Source organism: Canis lupus, chromosome 22 (genome assembly GCF_003254725.2).
Source record: "Canis lupus dingo isolate Sandy chromosome 22, ASM325472v2, whole genome shotgun sequence".
Classification (NCBI taxonomy): Eukaryota; Metazoa; Chordata; class Mammalia; order Carnivora; family Canidae; genus Canis; species Canis lupus.
Window position 1 is genome coordinate 17,127,852 of NC_064264.1, and position 16,386 is coordinate 17,144,237.

At 35.3% G+C, this 16,386-nt stretch overlaps 1 long non-coding RNA gene across 5 annotated transcripts in view; it reads left to right on the forward strand.

Annotated features, from left to right (window-relative positions):
- Window positions 1-16,386, forward strand: part of LOC112678783 (uncharacterized) — a 42,550-nt gene that overhangs the window by 7,208 nt on the left and 18,956 nt on the right. For 4 of the 5 annotated variants that reach the window (XR_003147845.3, XR_003147848.3, XR_003147847.3 and 1 more), the window contains 2 exons: window positions 11,790-11,874; window positions 14,559-14,762. This is a non-coding gene — a long non-coding RNA (uncharacterized LOC112678783). The remainder of the gene's footprint in view (window positions 1-11,789; window positions 11,875-14,558; window positions 14,763-16,386) is intronic. The other variant, XR_003147846.3, reaches the window with a different exon arrangement.

Consider the following 16,386-nt stretch of genomic DNA (forward strand, 5'->3'; position numbering starts at 1 on the left):
AACGATTAAGTAATGATCATAAAAGGCATTTGACACACAACCTATACTAGTCATAAAGCTGAAAAAAACCTAAGATAGACTTGTTAGCTGTGCACATGAATATTTTAGCATTTTTGTGTTATTTCTGGATCAAGATTGAGTCCAGGTGCCATTTCCACATAACTGTGTATATGAAAGTGAGGTTCTTCTAGGCTAGACATGAACAGATCCTTGGAATCTACATCATGGCCAGTCTGGCTATCTATGGTGTTATACCACAGCCTACATTTAACTTCTTAATACTGCAATCAAAGCAGCAGTGAATTTTTTTTTTTTTTTTTGTAAAAGGATAGGTTTTCACTTCTACTTACTGTTAATAAAAAAAATACTAGCTATCTTGAGTCACCTTTATATTTTTCTCTCCAGTAGATTTTGGCAATTAGGCAGCATATCCTTAGACATCATCAGACGCTGAAGGACAGTAAAAACAACATAAAAGGTGCTTGACCCTTTTTATTGTCATTGCCTTTGTGTATTTATAGCCCACTTTCCTTGACTTTACATGTTCATAGTCCACTTTTCCCAACTCTGTGACACTACACTTAAGTATGTTTCATATCTAATACCTCTGACCTCTATTGACTTTGTTGGATTTCCTCTTCTCACCATTTAACTATAGGTTTCACCAAAGATTCTATTTCCTTCTAGTCACTCACTGGGAAGCCCTCCCATTTTAATTCTAGTCATCTCTTTCTATATCTAGCCTTCCTGATGCCACTCCTAAAGTCCCCAAATTCTATACATCCAAAACTTCTCCTGTTACCAGAAGTCATCTACAGTTGAAAAAAGCTTTCTCCCAGGTGACACTGAAGTCCCTCCCTAAGGATACTTACTCCTTTTCATTCAAAATGGCCTGTTCTAGGTCAAATAATGTAACATGGGATGGTACCTTTAGCACAGAACAGAAATATCCATGCTCATAAACATACTGATTACCGATTTGTGAATATTTACTTTATAAATATTGTGAAACCAACAACTAATCTTGTCATTTGTTGAGAGAAGGCAAAACTGAGAGGCATAGTTTTGTTTTCACCCTATCAATACATACAGAGCTAACCATTCCTGGAACATAGCAGATACTGAAGTACAAGAAATCACACAGCAGGGAATGCCTGGGTGGCTCAGCAGTTGGGTGTCTGCCTTTGGCTCAGGCATGATCTGCAATTCTGGGATCGAGTCCCACATCAGGCTCCCTGCATGGAGCCTGCTTTTTCCTCTGCCTCTGTCTCTGCCTCTCTCTCTGTATGTCTCTCATGAATAAATAAATAAAATCTTAAAAAAAAAAAAAAAAAGAAATCACACAGCAGTACAGAGCATTGTCGCCTGAGAAAAGTCTGCAACCTATCTCACAAGGGGCCTCAGAGAGTTGAACTAGAGTGGTAAGGAAATAATAACAGCCATCAGTTTTTGAGCATTCACTGAACTAAGATATACAGTTGACTCTGGATCAACACAGGGGTCAGGGGCTGACCCCCTCCACCCATGCAATTGAAAATCCATGTATAACTTTTGACTCCCCTCAAACTTAACTACTGGCCTTACCAATAAGCATAAAAAAAAATCAATGAACACATATTTCATATATGTATTATATACTGTATTCTTACAATAAAGTCAGCTAGAGGATCTAAAATTTTATTAAGAAAATCATAAGGAAGAGAAAATACATTTACACTATACTGTAGCTGTTTACTGAAAAAATCCACGCATAAGTGTATCTATGCAGTTCAAATCCATGTCATTCAAGGGTTGACTGTATATACATATTCACATATATAGACACACATATATTTATATGTGTATTTGAGTGTACATATGTGTGTGTTGTACATAAATTCTCACAACAGTCCTATCAGATGGGAATTATTGTTTCCAATTTAAAATAGGGACAGTAGAGTTTAAAGATTTATATATGTTATCCAAGATCACACGGCCACATTTAAAGATTTTTTTCTTTTATTTTTAAGTAATCTCTATACCCAACATGGGGCTTGAACTTACAACCCCAAGATCAAGAGTTGCATGCTCTACTGACTGAGCCAGCCAGGCACCCCCACACAGCCATATTAAAAACCTTCCAAGCATACCTTAACTCGGGCACTATATATTGGTATGCTACATAGTTGCACAGGCTGAAAATCTAATTTTGGGAAGGAGAGGAGATGGAGTATTTTAAAATCTAATGCTTAACTTATATTGACTTAGCTATATGTCCCAATTTCCTAAGTCCCTTTTAGCCTATTGTCTTAGGGCATTGATAAAAAAGTACCTTCTTTCACTCTAAAATACTGTGGTTTAGATAATGAAATATAAGGCCAACTTAAGTGAACCATATGTACAAGATTGGTGCAGAAACTCAATGTGCAATGAAAATATAACTGTTACAAAGACTTTCACGCTTCTGTGGCATGGTCAGTGTATTCTTTTCTGAAGACAGATCTAAGTGGGAAGCAAAAGAACTAGGAGAATCAAACTATAAAGTGAGTCAAATGTTAATTCATAGCCGGCTGAGTCCAGGACTATGCAGCCAATGGAAATGGGATTCTCATAGCCATTTGCTTCAGTTCCAGTTACCGCTCTTCAATGCACACTTCCTCTGGGATACTCCTTTTATTGTTTCCAAAGCTGGTTGGTCTCTCTGCTGATGAACACATGCTTTATTAAAAAAAAAAAAAAAGACAAAAAAAACAAACAAAAAAACCACATAAATACCTTTCTCAGGGTATGACAGCAAGCTTGATGACCGGGAACCATTCTGTTTTCACTGGAGAGCAGTTTTATGCTTCTGCTCTGATTCTGTGATCAGGAAGAAGGTGTTTTTCCTATTGCCAAGGTATGGAAGGGCGTTTCATGGTAGCCTGTAGGTCGGGGCAAAGGGCCCACATTGTGCCTATGAGCCTAGGCTTTGCAGACCTGGCTTCCCCCATTCTACAAGTTACTGGTGATATATCCTAGAGTTTTACTTACAATTTTGAAGAGTCAGTTTTTCCATTTGATGAAAAGGGTTGAAAATTATCAACACTTGCCACTTGCCATGCACTGTCACAGGAACACTATCCATGGTAAAGCATTTAAGTTTCATGACAATCATATATCCAGGGACTGTTAACTGTGGATGTTTTAATATGAGGTATAAAGAGGCTCATGAATTTGCCCCAGATCATGCAGCCAGTAATGAAGGAGCTGAGATTGGAAATGAGGCAGTGTGCCCCAGAACCTGCACTCTCTGACCCCCATGTATTTTGTCTTGTAAAACAGGACTGAGAGTACTTATCTACTAGTGGTTCATATTTAAATGAGTGAATGCTTTTAAAGCCTGTCACGGTTCTGGCACAGAGTAAGGTTCAATCAATGCTAGCTATAAAGGTTATAGTTCCATTCACTCCTTTCTCTCTCCTTCCCATCCTTCATTTTCACCCAAGTTAGACCATGATTCTTTTTATTTTCGATACCACATAATTATTGCTGTTTTTATATCTTTTTCACCAATTAAAAAGTCCTATGCTGTCTGCTTAGCTTTTTCAAAATATGCTTATTCTTCACAGTCCAGCATATGGAACCTTTTTCATTCAACTTTTTTGGTGCCTTCATCCATGTCAATTTTGATTCCTAGGAGTTTTATTATAATTAGATTTCTGGAATAAGTTATGATCATTTTGCAGGTGTTCACATATTCTATATCATTTTTGGACAGAATAAAATTTACTCATATAGGTTTGCCATGTGGATATAAACATTTTACTTATTTCAGCATTGCATATAAATATCTTTTCAATGAAGCATCCACAACTTTGCAAACATTTATGATTGTCTACTACGTTACTAAATATTGGATATGTGTTTTAAATGGGGTGTAAAATTAAGGTTTTCTGGTATGTTTCAGTAAATATATCTCAAGAATTTTTTGGTAGTTTGTAATAGCACCTGTAGTGTATGAGGATACTCATTTGTCTACAGTGATATCATTACTAGATAACATAAAGATTTATTTCCAATATGATAGTTCCAAATAGCATTTATTATTGTTTTTACTAGAATGGTAATAATTTGAGAACATAGAAAATTTCTTTTATGTTTTAATTTTGGGGGAAATGAGTAGTTTTTATTATTGCTTTATAGACTTCATTAAACAATAGAGGTGATGGTGCCATTTTTTTCTTTCAAATGCTTGGTAAATTTCTTATTTGCTTTGACTTGGCTTGTATTTGCCCAACTAAATAACAAGCTCTGTATAGTATCATGGTAACACAAATAGTTAATGTTTAACTAATAATTTTCAAATGGCTAAAAATGCTAATATTTTAGATTTTAATTATTTATTAGATATTCTAAAATGTCTTCAAGTTTCACTAGCAGCACAGATAATAAATTTCTAAACACAGGAGACTCGTCTGGTTATACAGTACTTGCATAGCACTATTTATTTAATTTTAATGAACATAATATTGTGTATTAACATTAACGTACTTTGACTATAGTATGTATTATGTAGTACTCCAATGTGAGCATACACAGTGTAATTAGTATTCCCTTACGAGTTAAAATGTAATGTGTGGCTAACTTTGTTTAGTGAAGCAATTTGAAATTCTTTCTTGCCAGATTCAATATAGGCAATGTCATATTCTCATTCTCATCTCTGCTAGATGGACCTCCTAGCATCCAGAGATGGTTGGTCCCATGAGATCTGCTAATCCATTTGTTCCTTTCCTTGGTCAATAAATTCTTCCCCAGAGTTCAGCAAAATGACAATAATGTAAATATACTTTGCTCCTCCAGGGAAAATATTTCCTTTTTTTCTTTGCTTTGATAAACTGTTCTTTTCATTTTTGGCTCTAGTTTAAAACATGAGGGAGAGCAATAAATGAACAACTGAATGAAAATGAAAACTTAGAGTTGCTTCCCCAGTAGAGTAAATGCCTCTGGGTAATGAGAGACTCTCTTTTATTCTGCCTGTGGTCTATGGTATATTTTTCTTATCTGCAAAGTACAGGAAATAATACCTTTCTCTGATGTTGTGCAGATTAACTAAAAGTATGTCTATAAAGAGCTTAAATTTCTGTAGCAAAAAAAAAAACAAACTCTTTTTTCACTCTCAGTGTTCAAGTAGTCTTCAATCCCAAATCTTGATATATAAAGCTATCATCGGAGCATTACGGAAGAATCCTTTTGTACTGAAGTGTCTATTAGTCTCCACTATTGTCTTTCTACCCTCTCCTACTTCTCCCTTTTCTCTGGCTTATATTTCCTTTGTGTAATAGAAAAAATATGTTGTTTCTAAAAATCAAAAGTATCATTAGGGATCCCTGGGTGGCGCAACGGTTTGGCGCCTGCCTTTGGCCCAGGGCGCGATCCTGGAGACCCGGGATCGAGTCCCACGTCGGGCTCCCGGTGCATGGAGCCTGCTTCTCCCTCTGCCTGTGTCTCTGCCTCTCTCTCTCTCTCTCTCTCTGCCTCTCATGAATAAATAAAATCTTTAAAAAAAAAAAAAGTATCATTAGTAAGTCAGAAACTGGGATGTTTCAGTCAAGATACAGATATTTCACATGACAAAAGTATTATATATCCTGGTAAAGCCATTTTATATTACAGCAGAATTTGAGACTTTTATTTTTAATTTGAGATGATATGCATTGCAGAAATGTGAACTCACTGCTGACTAAATCTGGATTTTATGACAGGTTCTCTAAAATCTAGTAAGCTGGCATATATAAACTGTACTAGGGTGTACACAAACTAGTACTATTAATAGGAATTTAAAAACTGTATTGATTTTATACTGCAATAAAGTCTTGCTGACAACCATAAAAATAATTGGATGCTGTTATATTCCCAGTTACAGACGAGGAAACTGAGACACAGTGAATATATTAGATATATTAGGCAAGGTCATGCTGCAATAACAAGTTAATTCCAAGCTCTTGGCTGCTTCACACAACCAAGATTTATTTCTTGCTTATATTACATGTCCACTGTTAGTCTCCCTGTACTGTCACCCAGGACCAGGCTGATGAAATTTCCATTGCTTGTAACACTTCTATCTCATTTCTTAACGTTGAGGGACACTGTGTTGGGAAGGAGAAAACATGGGGAACTCATATTGATCTCTGCCCCACTACGCACATGTCTTTTCTACTGATAGGTCATTGGCCAGAACTCACCACATCTCTTGCTCATCTTGTAAGAGATAGAGAAATATAGTCCTCCCTTATGCTTAAGATGGGGAATCAGATTTAAACCCTTAGAATGATTTCCAAAAAAAGCTTAAGTAGCTTGTCCAAGGTCCAATAACCGGTATATAATGGAACTGGGATTTAAATCCAGACAAGCTGGCTCCAGACCCTGTACTCTTAACAGCCTCACTATTGTTAATATCTGATAACACATGATGTCATTTTATGACCTCCATTCTTGCTACAAATTATACACTTAGTGACTGATTCTGGAATAATTTACTTCAAATATCCATTGCTTTAAAAAATAATAGAGATGGCTCCTTTAAGAATCATAGATTTACTATTATCTAATATACCTCCACAGGTGACTACAGCTATGGAGCATGTTCTCAATATTATATATATTTAAATTCTCTATATAAGTATCACATATAATTAACATATATAGTAAATATATTTATATATTTATTATGTTATATTTACAACAAACAGCAATAACAGACTGTTCCAATGTCTGTCTGGTTTACTTGATATTTTAAAGAAGTGTACCTTAATTGCTCAGTCTCTTCAGATTCTTAAACGCCATACTCTATCTGTTACTTTGTAAGGCTACTAGTCAAGAAGGAGGACAAAGCATTCAGGATGGTCTACCCATATACTGGGGCTATCAAAATTCTTTTTTCTCAGTCTACAATAAAAAATTAATATTTTAGTAACTCTAAGCCTGGGAACACTCTACCTGGTGTCCTAAGTAAACAGATGATGAATTTCAGATTTTTCTTTATTACAATCTACATAGACTCTATAAAAGCTGTAAATGCTGAAATTTGATTTTCCAACCCATACCTTTAGTCTAGTCAAGGAAAACAAAAAACTAAACACACATTAGATTTCAGAATATTTTCTTGTTACTGCCTGCTCAACAGCAAATAATATGAGGATCATAAAGTCTTGAAGAAGATACTGAATTTCTTGTGGGAATGGATAAAAGTGCTCCCTGGTGTGCTAAACTCATTTTAAAGAGTGCTTACTGGGAAGGAAAGACATTTTATTGTCAAAGGAATTTAGGTGTACATAAGGTTACAAATTTGTATGGGCCTGCTAGAAAAAGTATGTGCAAAAATGAAATAAAGAATTTAGGATATTGAAGTTCCTGTTTTTTTGTGCTTAGAGATTGATGTCTTTCTTTTGATTTGTATTAAACTGTAACTCATTCTAATCAATTATTTTATGACCCTGTAAACATATATTGAAATCATTGACAGCAATATAACACCACATGTTAAGAATTTAATAAAACCCTTTAGCAGTGCAAAATAGATAAATGCAGGTAAACTGAAACTTGTACAATTGTTGTCTTGTACAATTTGGAAAGTTAGAATTATCTTTTTTTTTTTTAAGATTTTATTTATTTATTCATAGAGATGCAGAGAGAGAGAGAGGCAGAGACACAGGCAGAGGGAGAAGCAGGCTCCATGCAGAGAGCCTGACATGGGACTGGATCCCGTGACTCCAGGATACATGCCCTGGGCTGCAGGTGGCGCTAAACCGCTGCACCACTGGGGCTGCCCGAAAGTTAGAATTATCTATTAGATTTACACACTTTTAGAGTACTAAGATGCCTTAGGGCCCAATTCATGTTATAAATCTCTCATTTTATGTATGGGGAAACTAGGCTCAGAAAGGTGAAGGTCATGCCACTAAATGTCTCACTAATGGCAAAGTAGAATAAGTGAATTCTATTTACAGTTATTTTACATTGTTACATATTTCTCTTTATCTTTCATTGAATTACAGTTCTGATAAATCTTCAGTTTGGATATTATGATCTGTTATAATTATAGATGATGATGCCTACTATAAATTTCTTAAGTTTCATAGAATAAACAACAACAGCATTGAGGCAATGCAGAAGTAATCTTATATTGGCATATAATGAATTAGGCACTGATTAGCTTGACATTATAATGAACTTAGTTGTGACTTTAGAAGGCTCAATTGGCTTCTCACTTTCTTATTACACAGAAAGTTATTGCTTATTACATATTCCTTCTTATTCCACATCCTCCTTCAATACCATTTTAGTCATGTCAGAGAAGAAATCCTTTTTTTCTTTTAGAGTCTATGAGATCATGATATGAACAATTACATAAAATAGCTTTTTATTGCAAAAATATGGTGTAATTACAAGCCTTTACATTTTTGTACCAAACGCATTTTTTTCCAAATGCATTTTTTAATGGTAGATCTAAAGTTTTATTATTGTAATATTTATTTCAGAATCTCTTATTTTACATTCCTTCAGAGAAGTTATTTGTGTTGTTCCAAAACAACGCATGACAGCAGGAAGCCTATTTTTATCAGTCAACAATGAAGATATAACAATAGCCAAAAGCAGATCTAAAATACTAATAACATATTGAAATTACCTCTACCTGCTCACAGATTTCTAATCTTTCTTTGAGTCAACTATAAACCAGTCCCAGTTTAGGCTGGCATAGAATCCTGTAGGATGATATAGAATCCTGGACTAACAGGAATAAGATATAGATTTTAATTCTCTCAATTTTTCTATGATCTTAATCAGATTTTTTGATCTGTGTCTCAATTTTATAATTAATTTAACATGTTGGATTAGAATCTCTAAATTTCATTACTTAAAAATTCTGACTTTGAGGGTTTCTATAATACCCTTTATGATTTAAAATTGGATAATGGTGAAATATAGAGTAACTTTATTTTTTGAATTGACTACTTTTTTCCTTATATTCCACTAGTTAAAAGACAATTGATCCTTTAATTCACATAGACTTTGGAGTTATTTGCCAAACTAATCACATCATACTTTACCAAGATCATAGTCCTGTATTGAAAACTCACATTGGGTAGCAAGAAGCAACAGGTAGAGAATATTAGTTCTTATTTTAATCAAAGGATCAATAAAGAAATAGAATTAGCTTTATTAGTAGTCAGAGACATTAAAATTAAGACTTTATTGAGTTGGCATGTTTATACTTGCTAAATTGGTGAAAATTAGGAAGTCTGACTAAACAAGTATGGATAAACATGAGAATCAGTAGGAATAGTCATAGATTGGTGGTATGTTGGTGGTAGATCAAAAAATCCCTCCTACCTTAGGAAACAATTTAGCACTGTTCAAGGATACTTACATGTGTAAAAGAACTTTCTTTTAAAAAAGGGAATTATGAATATACAATTCAGACTAGTATTTATAGATGAGAGCAAGGCAGGGGATGACAGAGAAAAGGAACGAAGATTGAAAATCATGGGTTTTGGTCTAGTTAAGTTGGGTAGTGGGTTAATTTATCATTTTTATTCAGAATTTATACATGACATATTCTTTTGTTTTTATCAAGTATTATGCAATGTAAACATTAGCTAGTAATTATAGCACATATATACTTTTATAAAACGAATCTCAACTTTCTGTTAAAAATTTTTCTGGAAACTCTAAGAAATTTTATATAAGAGTGAGTTAGTTTTTTCCCCAAAGGGAAAAATTATTACTAGGGGATGAATTAATACTCAATGAATTGGTATCAAAGAACTTCAAGATCTAGTTGTATACAAAAGTGAGAAATAATCAGACTTCTGGAAACAGAAGGACAGCAAATGATTATAATATCCTATCACATAAAGAGGACTTGAAAAGTGTTAATGGAAGCACCTAAAAGAAATCCCCATTAAGTCTTAGGAAGTCAATGGCATTTTAAAGTTAAAAATATTACAAAAAGAATTTACTGGACAGGAAAAGAAGTAGAGCCAACAGCATGGCCAAAGATGCTCAGGAATACTAAAGCAAAATGTTTTGGGAGAACAAGTTGCCCAGTGAGTGTGACATTTGGAGGTCATGAAATAAAATGCTAGGGATATGTTAATAGGAAAACCAAGATATGAGGAATGTGCTTTCCATATTAATACATTTGGATGATAATTGGTAAAGAATTGAGAAAATTTCTGGATGACTGTAATTTCTTTCTTTGGAAACTGGGAGCATATTTGATGGGGAAAGGTGACAAATAATCTATTAAACTTGTTAGGTTTCATATTCCTTATTTGAGAAAGAATGACATGCAAGAGTACTTAGACAGGCAGGCCAATTTCTGGGGAGAGGTGAGACTTAGAGATGTAATTATATTCTTAAAAAAATCAGCTTAGAAGTGGCAGGTGAACCATGGACTGGATAAAAACATTTTGGGATAATGGTGAGGGAAATGAGAGTCAAAGGCAGAAATCTGGATTATATAATCAAGATGCTGTCATAAGAGGCTGAGAAAGAGAAATCAGATTGGTAGGGCCGACAAAAGAGGTAATCATTTCAGTAGGGAATAAAGGGTACTCTTAATAGAGTGCTTAGGTGTGAGACATTGTACTGAGCCCTTTACACACTTTATTTCATGTCATCCTCCCCACAGTCTTCGAATATGTTATGTTCCTAATTTTAAAAATGAGTTGAATGAAGTAAAGAACAGTTAAATTTACTTAATGTCAGACATACCTAGTAAGTGTTAGAGATGAAGTTCAAACTCTGTTCTGTCTGGCTGTAGCTAACACTCTTAAATGCCCCTCTATACAGAATAGATTGAGAGTTGATAATGCCCAAAGCCAGAAATTAATCAAATGGAAATTAATTAGAAAATGAAATCAAGGGCAGCCCCGGTGGCTCAGCGGTTTAGCGCAGCCTGCAGCCCAGGGCGTGATCCTGGAGACCTGGGATTGAGTCCCACGTCAGGCTCTGCATGGAGCCTGCTTCTCCCTCTGCCTGTATCTCTGCCTCTCTCTCTCTCTCTCTCACTCTGCATCTCTATGAATAAATAAATAAAATCTTTAAAAAAATAAAAAAGAAAATGAAATCAAGATTGAAAAAGAGGTCATTAGATTTAGTAGTAGTGACGGCAAATTTGGTGTATTAGAATGAGAAATTAATTAAATCATGAGGAATTTATGGAAAAATATTTTTTGAATGTAACTTGGAAGAAGGTTACAAAGGAATTATAAGACAAAGATGATATGCAGCAATGATCTGTATCATTAGACAAACTGAATAATAATGGACAAGATACATAATATTTCAGTATGTTTTCTCCTCTCTGAAATGTAAATAATCTTCAGTTTATTTTGGATGGATAAATTGAGCAACATACATAAAATCTGTCACTATGAGCATTAGATAATGGAAGTTTTAATAACATTTGCAATCCCCTACTGTGTGATTTTACTCAGTTCTACCTTTGAAGAGTGAGAAAGCTGGAAACCAGATCACACTATGCTTATTATGTCAAGGAATAGATGAGAATACAGTAGTGGAGATGATGAATGTAGAATATTTTGTAGCATTTGACAGTGAAAAGAATTGCACTAGGGATGTTGTTGAATGAGGTCATGGGAATTAAAGGAAGAAAAATTCAGAGAATAGAGGGAAAGATCAACTGAGGATGGGGGCAAGATGGCTCAGCACCTTAAAAGAGGAGGGTGGGATAGAGTTCAGTTATATGCCAGCAAAAGATAAGATTTTAGTGGATTCCCTGATTATTTGTTTCTTTCACTTTTTAGCCCCTTTGAATAACAAGTATTGGGTCATCTTGCAGTGGAAATTATATTAGACCAATTTTCAGAATATCTGAGACAGGGTCCTCAGGTGAGTCTCAGTGTCTGCTACAGACTAAATGTTTGTGTCTCCCTCAAATTCATATGTTGATCGTGTTTGGAGGAGGGGTTTGGGGGAGGTAATTAGGGTTGGATTAGGCCATGAGAGTGAGAACCTCATGATGAGATCAGTGCTCTTACAAAAAGAGAAAGAGAGGAGCCTGGGTGGTTCAGTGGTTGAACTTCTGCCTTCCACTCAGGGTGTGATCCCAGAGTCCCAAGATCGAGTCCTGCATTGGGCACGCCATAGGAAGCCTGCTTCTCCCTCTGCCTGTCACTGCCTCTCTCACTGTGTCTCTCATGAATAAATAAATAAAATCTAAAAAAAAAAGAAGAGACAAGGGATCTTCCTCAGCGTATGATACCAAGGAAAGTGTGTATGATACCAAGGAAAGTGTGTGTGAAAGGGAACTGACCATGTTGGTACATTAATCTCCGATTAATTTCATGTTTCATTAATGAAACAATGAAACATGAGAAATAAATTTTTGTTGTTTAAGCCACCTAGTCTCTATGATATTTCTTTTATTTTTTTAAAAAGATTTTATTTATTTATTTGAGAGTACTAGGAGTAGGAGCAGGGGGGAGGGGCAGGGAAGAAGGGCAGCGAAAGAGGGTGAAGCAGGCCCCCTGCTCAACAGGCTTGATCCCAGGACCCTGGGATCATGACTTGAGCCACCCAGATACCCCTATATGGTATTTCATTATAGCAGCTTCAACTGACTGATAAAACAGTGTCCCAGCGCTTACTTGGTTTCATTTTGTATAACGAGGTCACTGGACTGAATCCTTGAGATCCTTTTCTGTTCTGTCTTCAGTTCTGACAGTGTCTAAAACAGGTTCTTCCTGAATTTGGTATGTGTCATTTTTTTTTTTCTGTGTTCTTCACCCAACACTAACCCCTAAACTTTTGGGGGGGAAATCACAGAAGGCAGCCTGAGATGCATGAGAGTGGTTAGGGGAAGGGGTTTTTGAGTAGTTGCCTAGAGAAGCCCAGAGGTTTATGGGCTAATTGTATACCTATCAGGATCAGAGCTTTTGGTGTTTTCTTCTCTCTTTCTCTCTCTCCCACCCTGTTTCTTTCTTTCCTTTCTTTTGTTAAAAAGCAAATGGAGACCAGCCTTGAAAATTCCCTGAGCAGACAAAACCAATTTAGTCATACAAACAAAGCTTAGGTTAGCTTATTTTCCAAGACTAACATGACCCGGGTCATTTCTTGCTTGTGCCACTGGAAATCATCAGCAAAACTTGAACTCTTTTCCAAAATTGGTATGAGGTAACCACTAATCAATTCCCTATCATTTAAGAGAATTCTAATATTGCAGCCAATCACTGTGAAGAGTCAACAGTCACTGCTTTCTCACTGTGTAAGCTGCTTTATAACAATACACCTCAGAGCCTCATTCCATCTTTTGGTCCTGGTTTACAGATTGTCTTTTTGGTATGTGCACAGGGGACGTTTACGAATTACTGCTTCAGTAATTCATTGGTTTTACTTCAGCAATTTCTAACTTTTCACACTTTCTTTTCATTCCTTCCTTTCTTCCTTTATCCCTCCCCTCCCACCATCCAAAATGAAATTAGTAAATCGAAAAAGTAGGTCCTTTAATTCTATATATGTATATTTTTAAAAGATTTTTATTTATTCATGAGAGACAGAGAGAGAGAGAGAGAAAGAGAGAGGGACAGAGACACAGGCAGAGGGAGAAGCAGGCTCCATGCCAGGAGCCTGATGTGGGACTTGATCCCCGGTCTCCAGGATCATGCCCTGGGCTGAAGGCAGCGCTAAACCGCTGAGCCCCTGGGGCTGTCCCTATTCTATATATTCAAATAAGATAGCTGAGCCATTTTATGGATGAAACATTTTAGATAATTTTGTTACAGATATTAAATATTGATTTACTTATGGATTTTTATTTTAAAATTTGTCCATTTTTTCTAAAGAACAGAACAGGAATTCCCTAGTGCATATATGACATGTATATTTCTTCACAAGTCATTTGGAAGATATGAAAGTCAACATTTTACTTGATTTCATGGACCCTTCCCAGCTCTAATTTTATGTTTACTGCCTATTCTTGTAGAAGCACATTCACATACCTTGTACTCACATCCCACACAGACCTTCACACATATTCAGTCAGATACACACTCTCCAAACACATCCATGTGCACATACAACCACATTTCTGCCAATAGATAAGTAGGAATACAAATTTTCGAACAAAAATTATTTTATGACATTTCTGGAAGACACTGTAAACTAAATGTTTTCAAACTATTTCAATTTGGGGAAGAGTTTTAAAGATTTCCTCTTTTTAAGGAAAAATGTTAAAATCTCAATGTATTTTAGATCTTCTATCCCATTAGCTTTTTTCCCCAATTATTTCTTAGGAAGAAAGTCTTAACATAATAATGATTTCTGTATTGTGCTGGAGAAAAGCAAGGTCTATGATACAGTGCTAATATGATACAGCTGAAATGCTTAATACCATAAGTCTTTCATACCATTTCTTATCACATTAACACAGAGACAGCATTCCTCTCCTGACTAGCTTAGTCTCCTCATTGCCTCCAACTATTGGAGATTCATGAATATTTAAAAGTTGTGAAAAAGCTCTTGTTGACTCTGTGCTATGGCTGAAGGGCTGAAGTTGGCTTTCTTTTTTCTTTCAGAAGTTGGATTCTCTCAAGGAAGATTCTATCACCTGTAGTGGAGTGCAGCACCTGAGAGAAATGAGTAGGTCTTGCCAGATACTTCTCAGAACATAGGAATGAGGATTCTCTGATAGCGTTCTAGCGTTCTGTGTCATCCAGTTGATGACACAGAACCAATGGGCTACAGGCAGCATGTCTTCCATGTTGGCAGTGAAAGGAGAGGTATGTATGTCCAAAGAGTTTTCTGTTTCTTAATTACCAAGCTTGCCGACTTGCCAGTGTAGCAATTTGACAGTTTACTATTGATCTCCTTTAAGCTGATAGTTTTGCATAAATACTTAGCATAGTCATTAAGCCTTTTCCTGTATTTGGCTGTGTAATTCTGTATTATACCTGATTCCTTTTCATTGAAAGACCAAAAAAAAAAAAAAAAAAAAAGGCAGTGAATGAATCTGTATTCCCTTGTGACTTCTAATTTGTTAAGTTTTTCTTTTTGCAAAATACAGAAGACATCATTCATTCAATATATATGGAATGTGCTGACAGTCATCTAAAAATAGATATATAATTTCTTATGAAAATATCCTTTTTTAAGTAATCTCTTTTGGTTTTAATATGACTTAGATAAAATTACTATGTATTAGGTGTAGGTGAATGGTCATTCAATCAATTCACATTTATTCATAGTTCAGAGGCTTTGGACACTGTCCTAAATTCTGAGCACAATAAAATGAATGTATTTAAACTTGATTAGTTTAGATTCTTTGGAAAAAATTCTATCCTTACTGGAAGGAAATTTTTCAACATTGATACAATGTTTTTCTATAATTTTCACACCTTTGATCTATAGTCAGTCTAAACTTCGCAGAGAAGAAAGTATTACTTCAACTTCCGACTTCAGTTATTATTTGTTATGAGTCAACAGTAATTTAATATTTATTATCTGATATTAAAGTGTAAGATTGTGAATGACTGTAAATGTCCACAAGATTCTCAGTCAAGTTGACTTAAACATTGACACTTACTATCTCCCATGACAGAAGGCCTAAAAGATAAGGTGAATTCTAGATAGGCATCATCAGGGTTGTGATTCTATTGCTCCTTGGTTTTCTTCTCTGTATACTCTTCCTTACATCAATGTTTTTGTCCTCAGGCTGACAAACTTCATGATTATGTCACAGCAAAATTTGCACTAGGCAAAGTCAAAGAGACATCGAATATCTTATTCAAAGCTATTGAGTGGATCTAGAAGGTATAGTGCTAAGTGAAATAAATCAGAAAAAGATATCATATGATCTCACTCATATATGGAATTTAAGAAACAAAATAAACAAACAAAAAAGAGATTAACAAATGAACAAAACCCTAGACTCTTAAATACAGAGAAAACAGTGGTACTTTCCAGAGGGGAAGTGGAAAGTGGGAATGGATGAAATAGATAAAGGAGATAAACAGCATATTTATCGTCCTGGGTAGCTCAGTCAGTTAAGTGTCTGCTCTCAGCTCAAGTCATGATCCTGGGATCTGGGGATTGATCCTCAATGTCGGGCTCCCTGCTTAGTGGGGAGTCTGTCTCTCCTTCTCTTTCTGCTTTTCTCCCCTTGCTCATGCTCTCTCTTTCTCTCTCTCTCTATCTGTATCTCAAATAAATAAATAAAATCTTAAGAAAAAAGAGTACATTTATCAGAATGAATGCTGAGTAATATATAGAATTGTTGAATCATTTTATTGTACACCTGAAACTGATATAACTCTGTATGTTCATTATACTTCAATAAATAATAATAATAATAATAATAATAATAATAATAAAGCTATTGCAATAGGAGAGTGTGCTCACAACTGA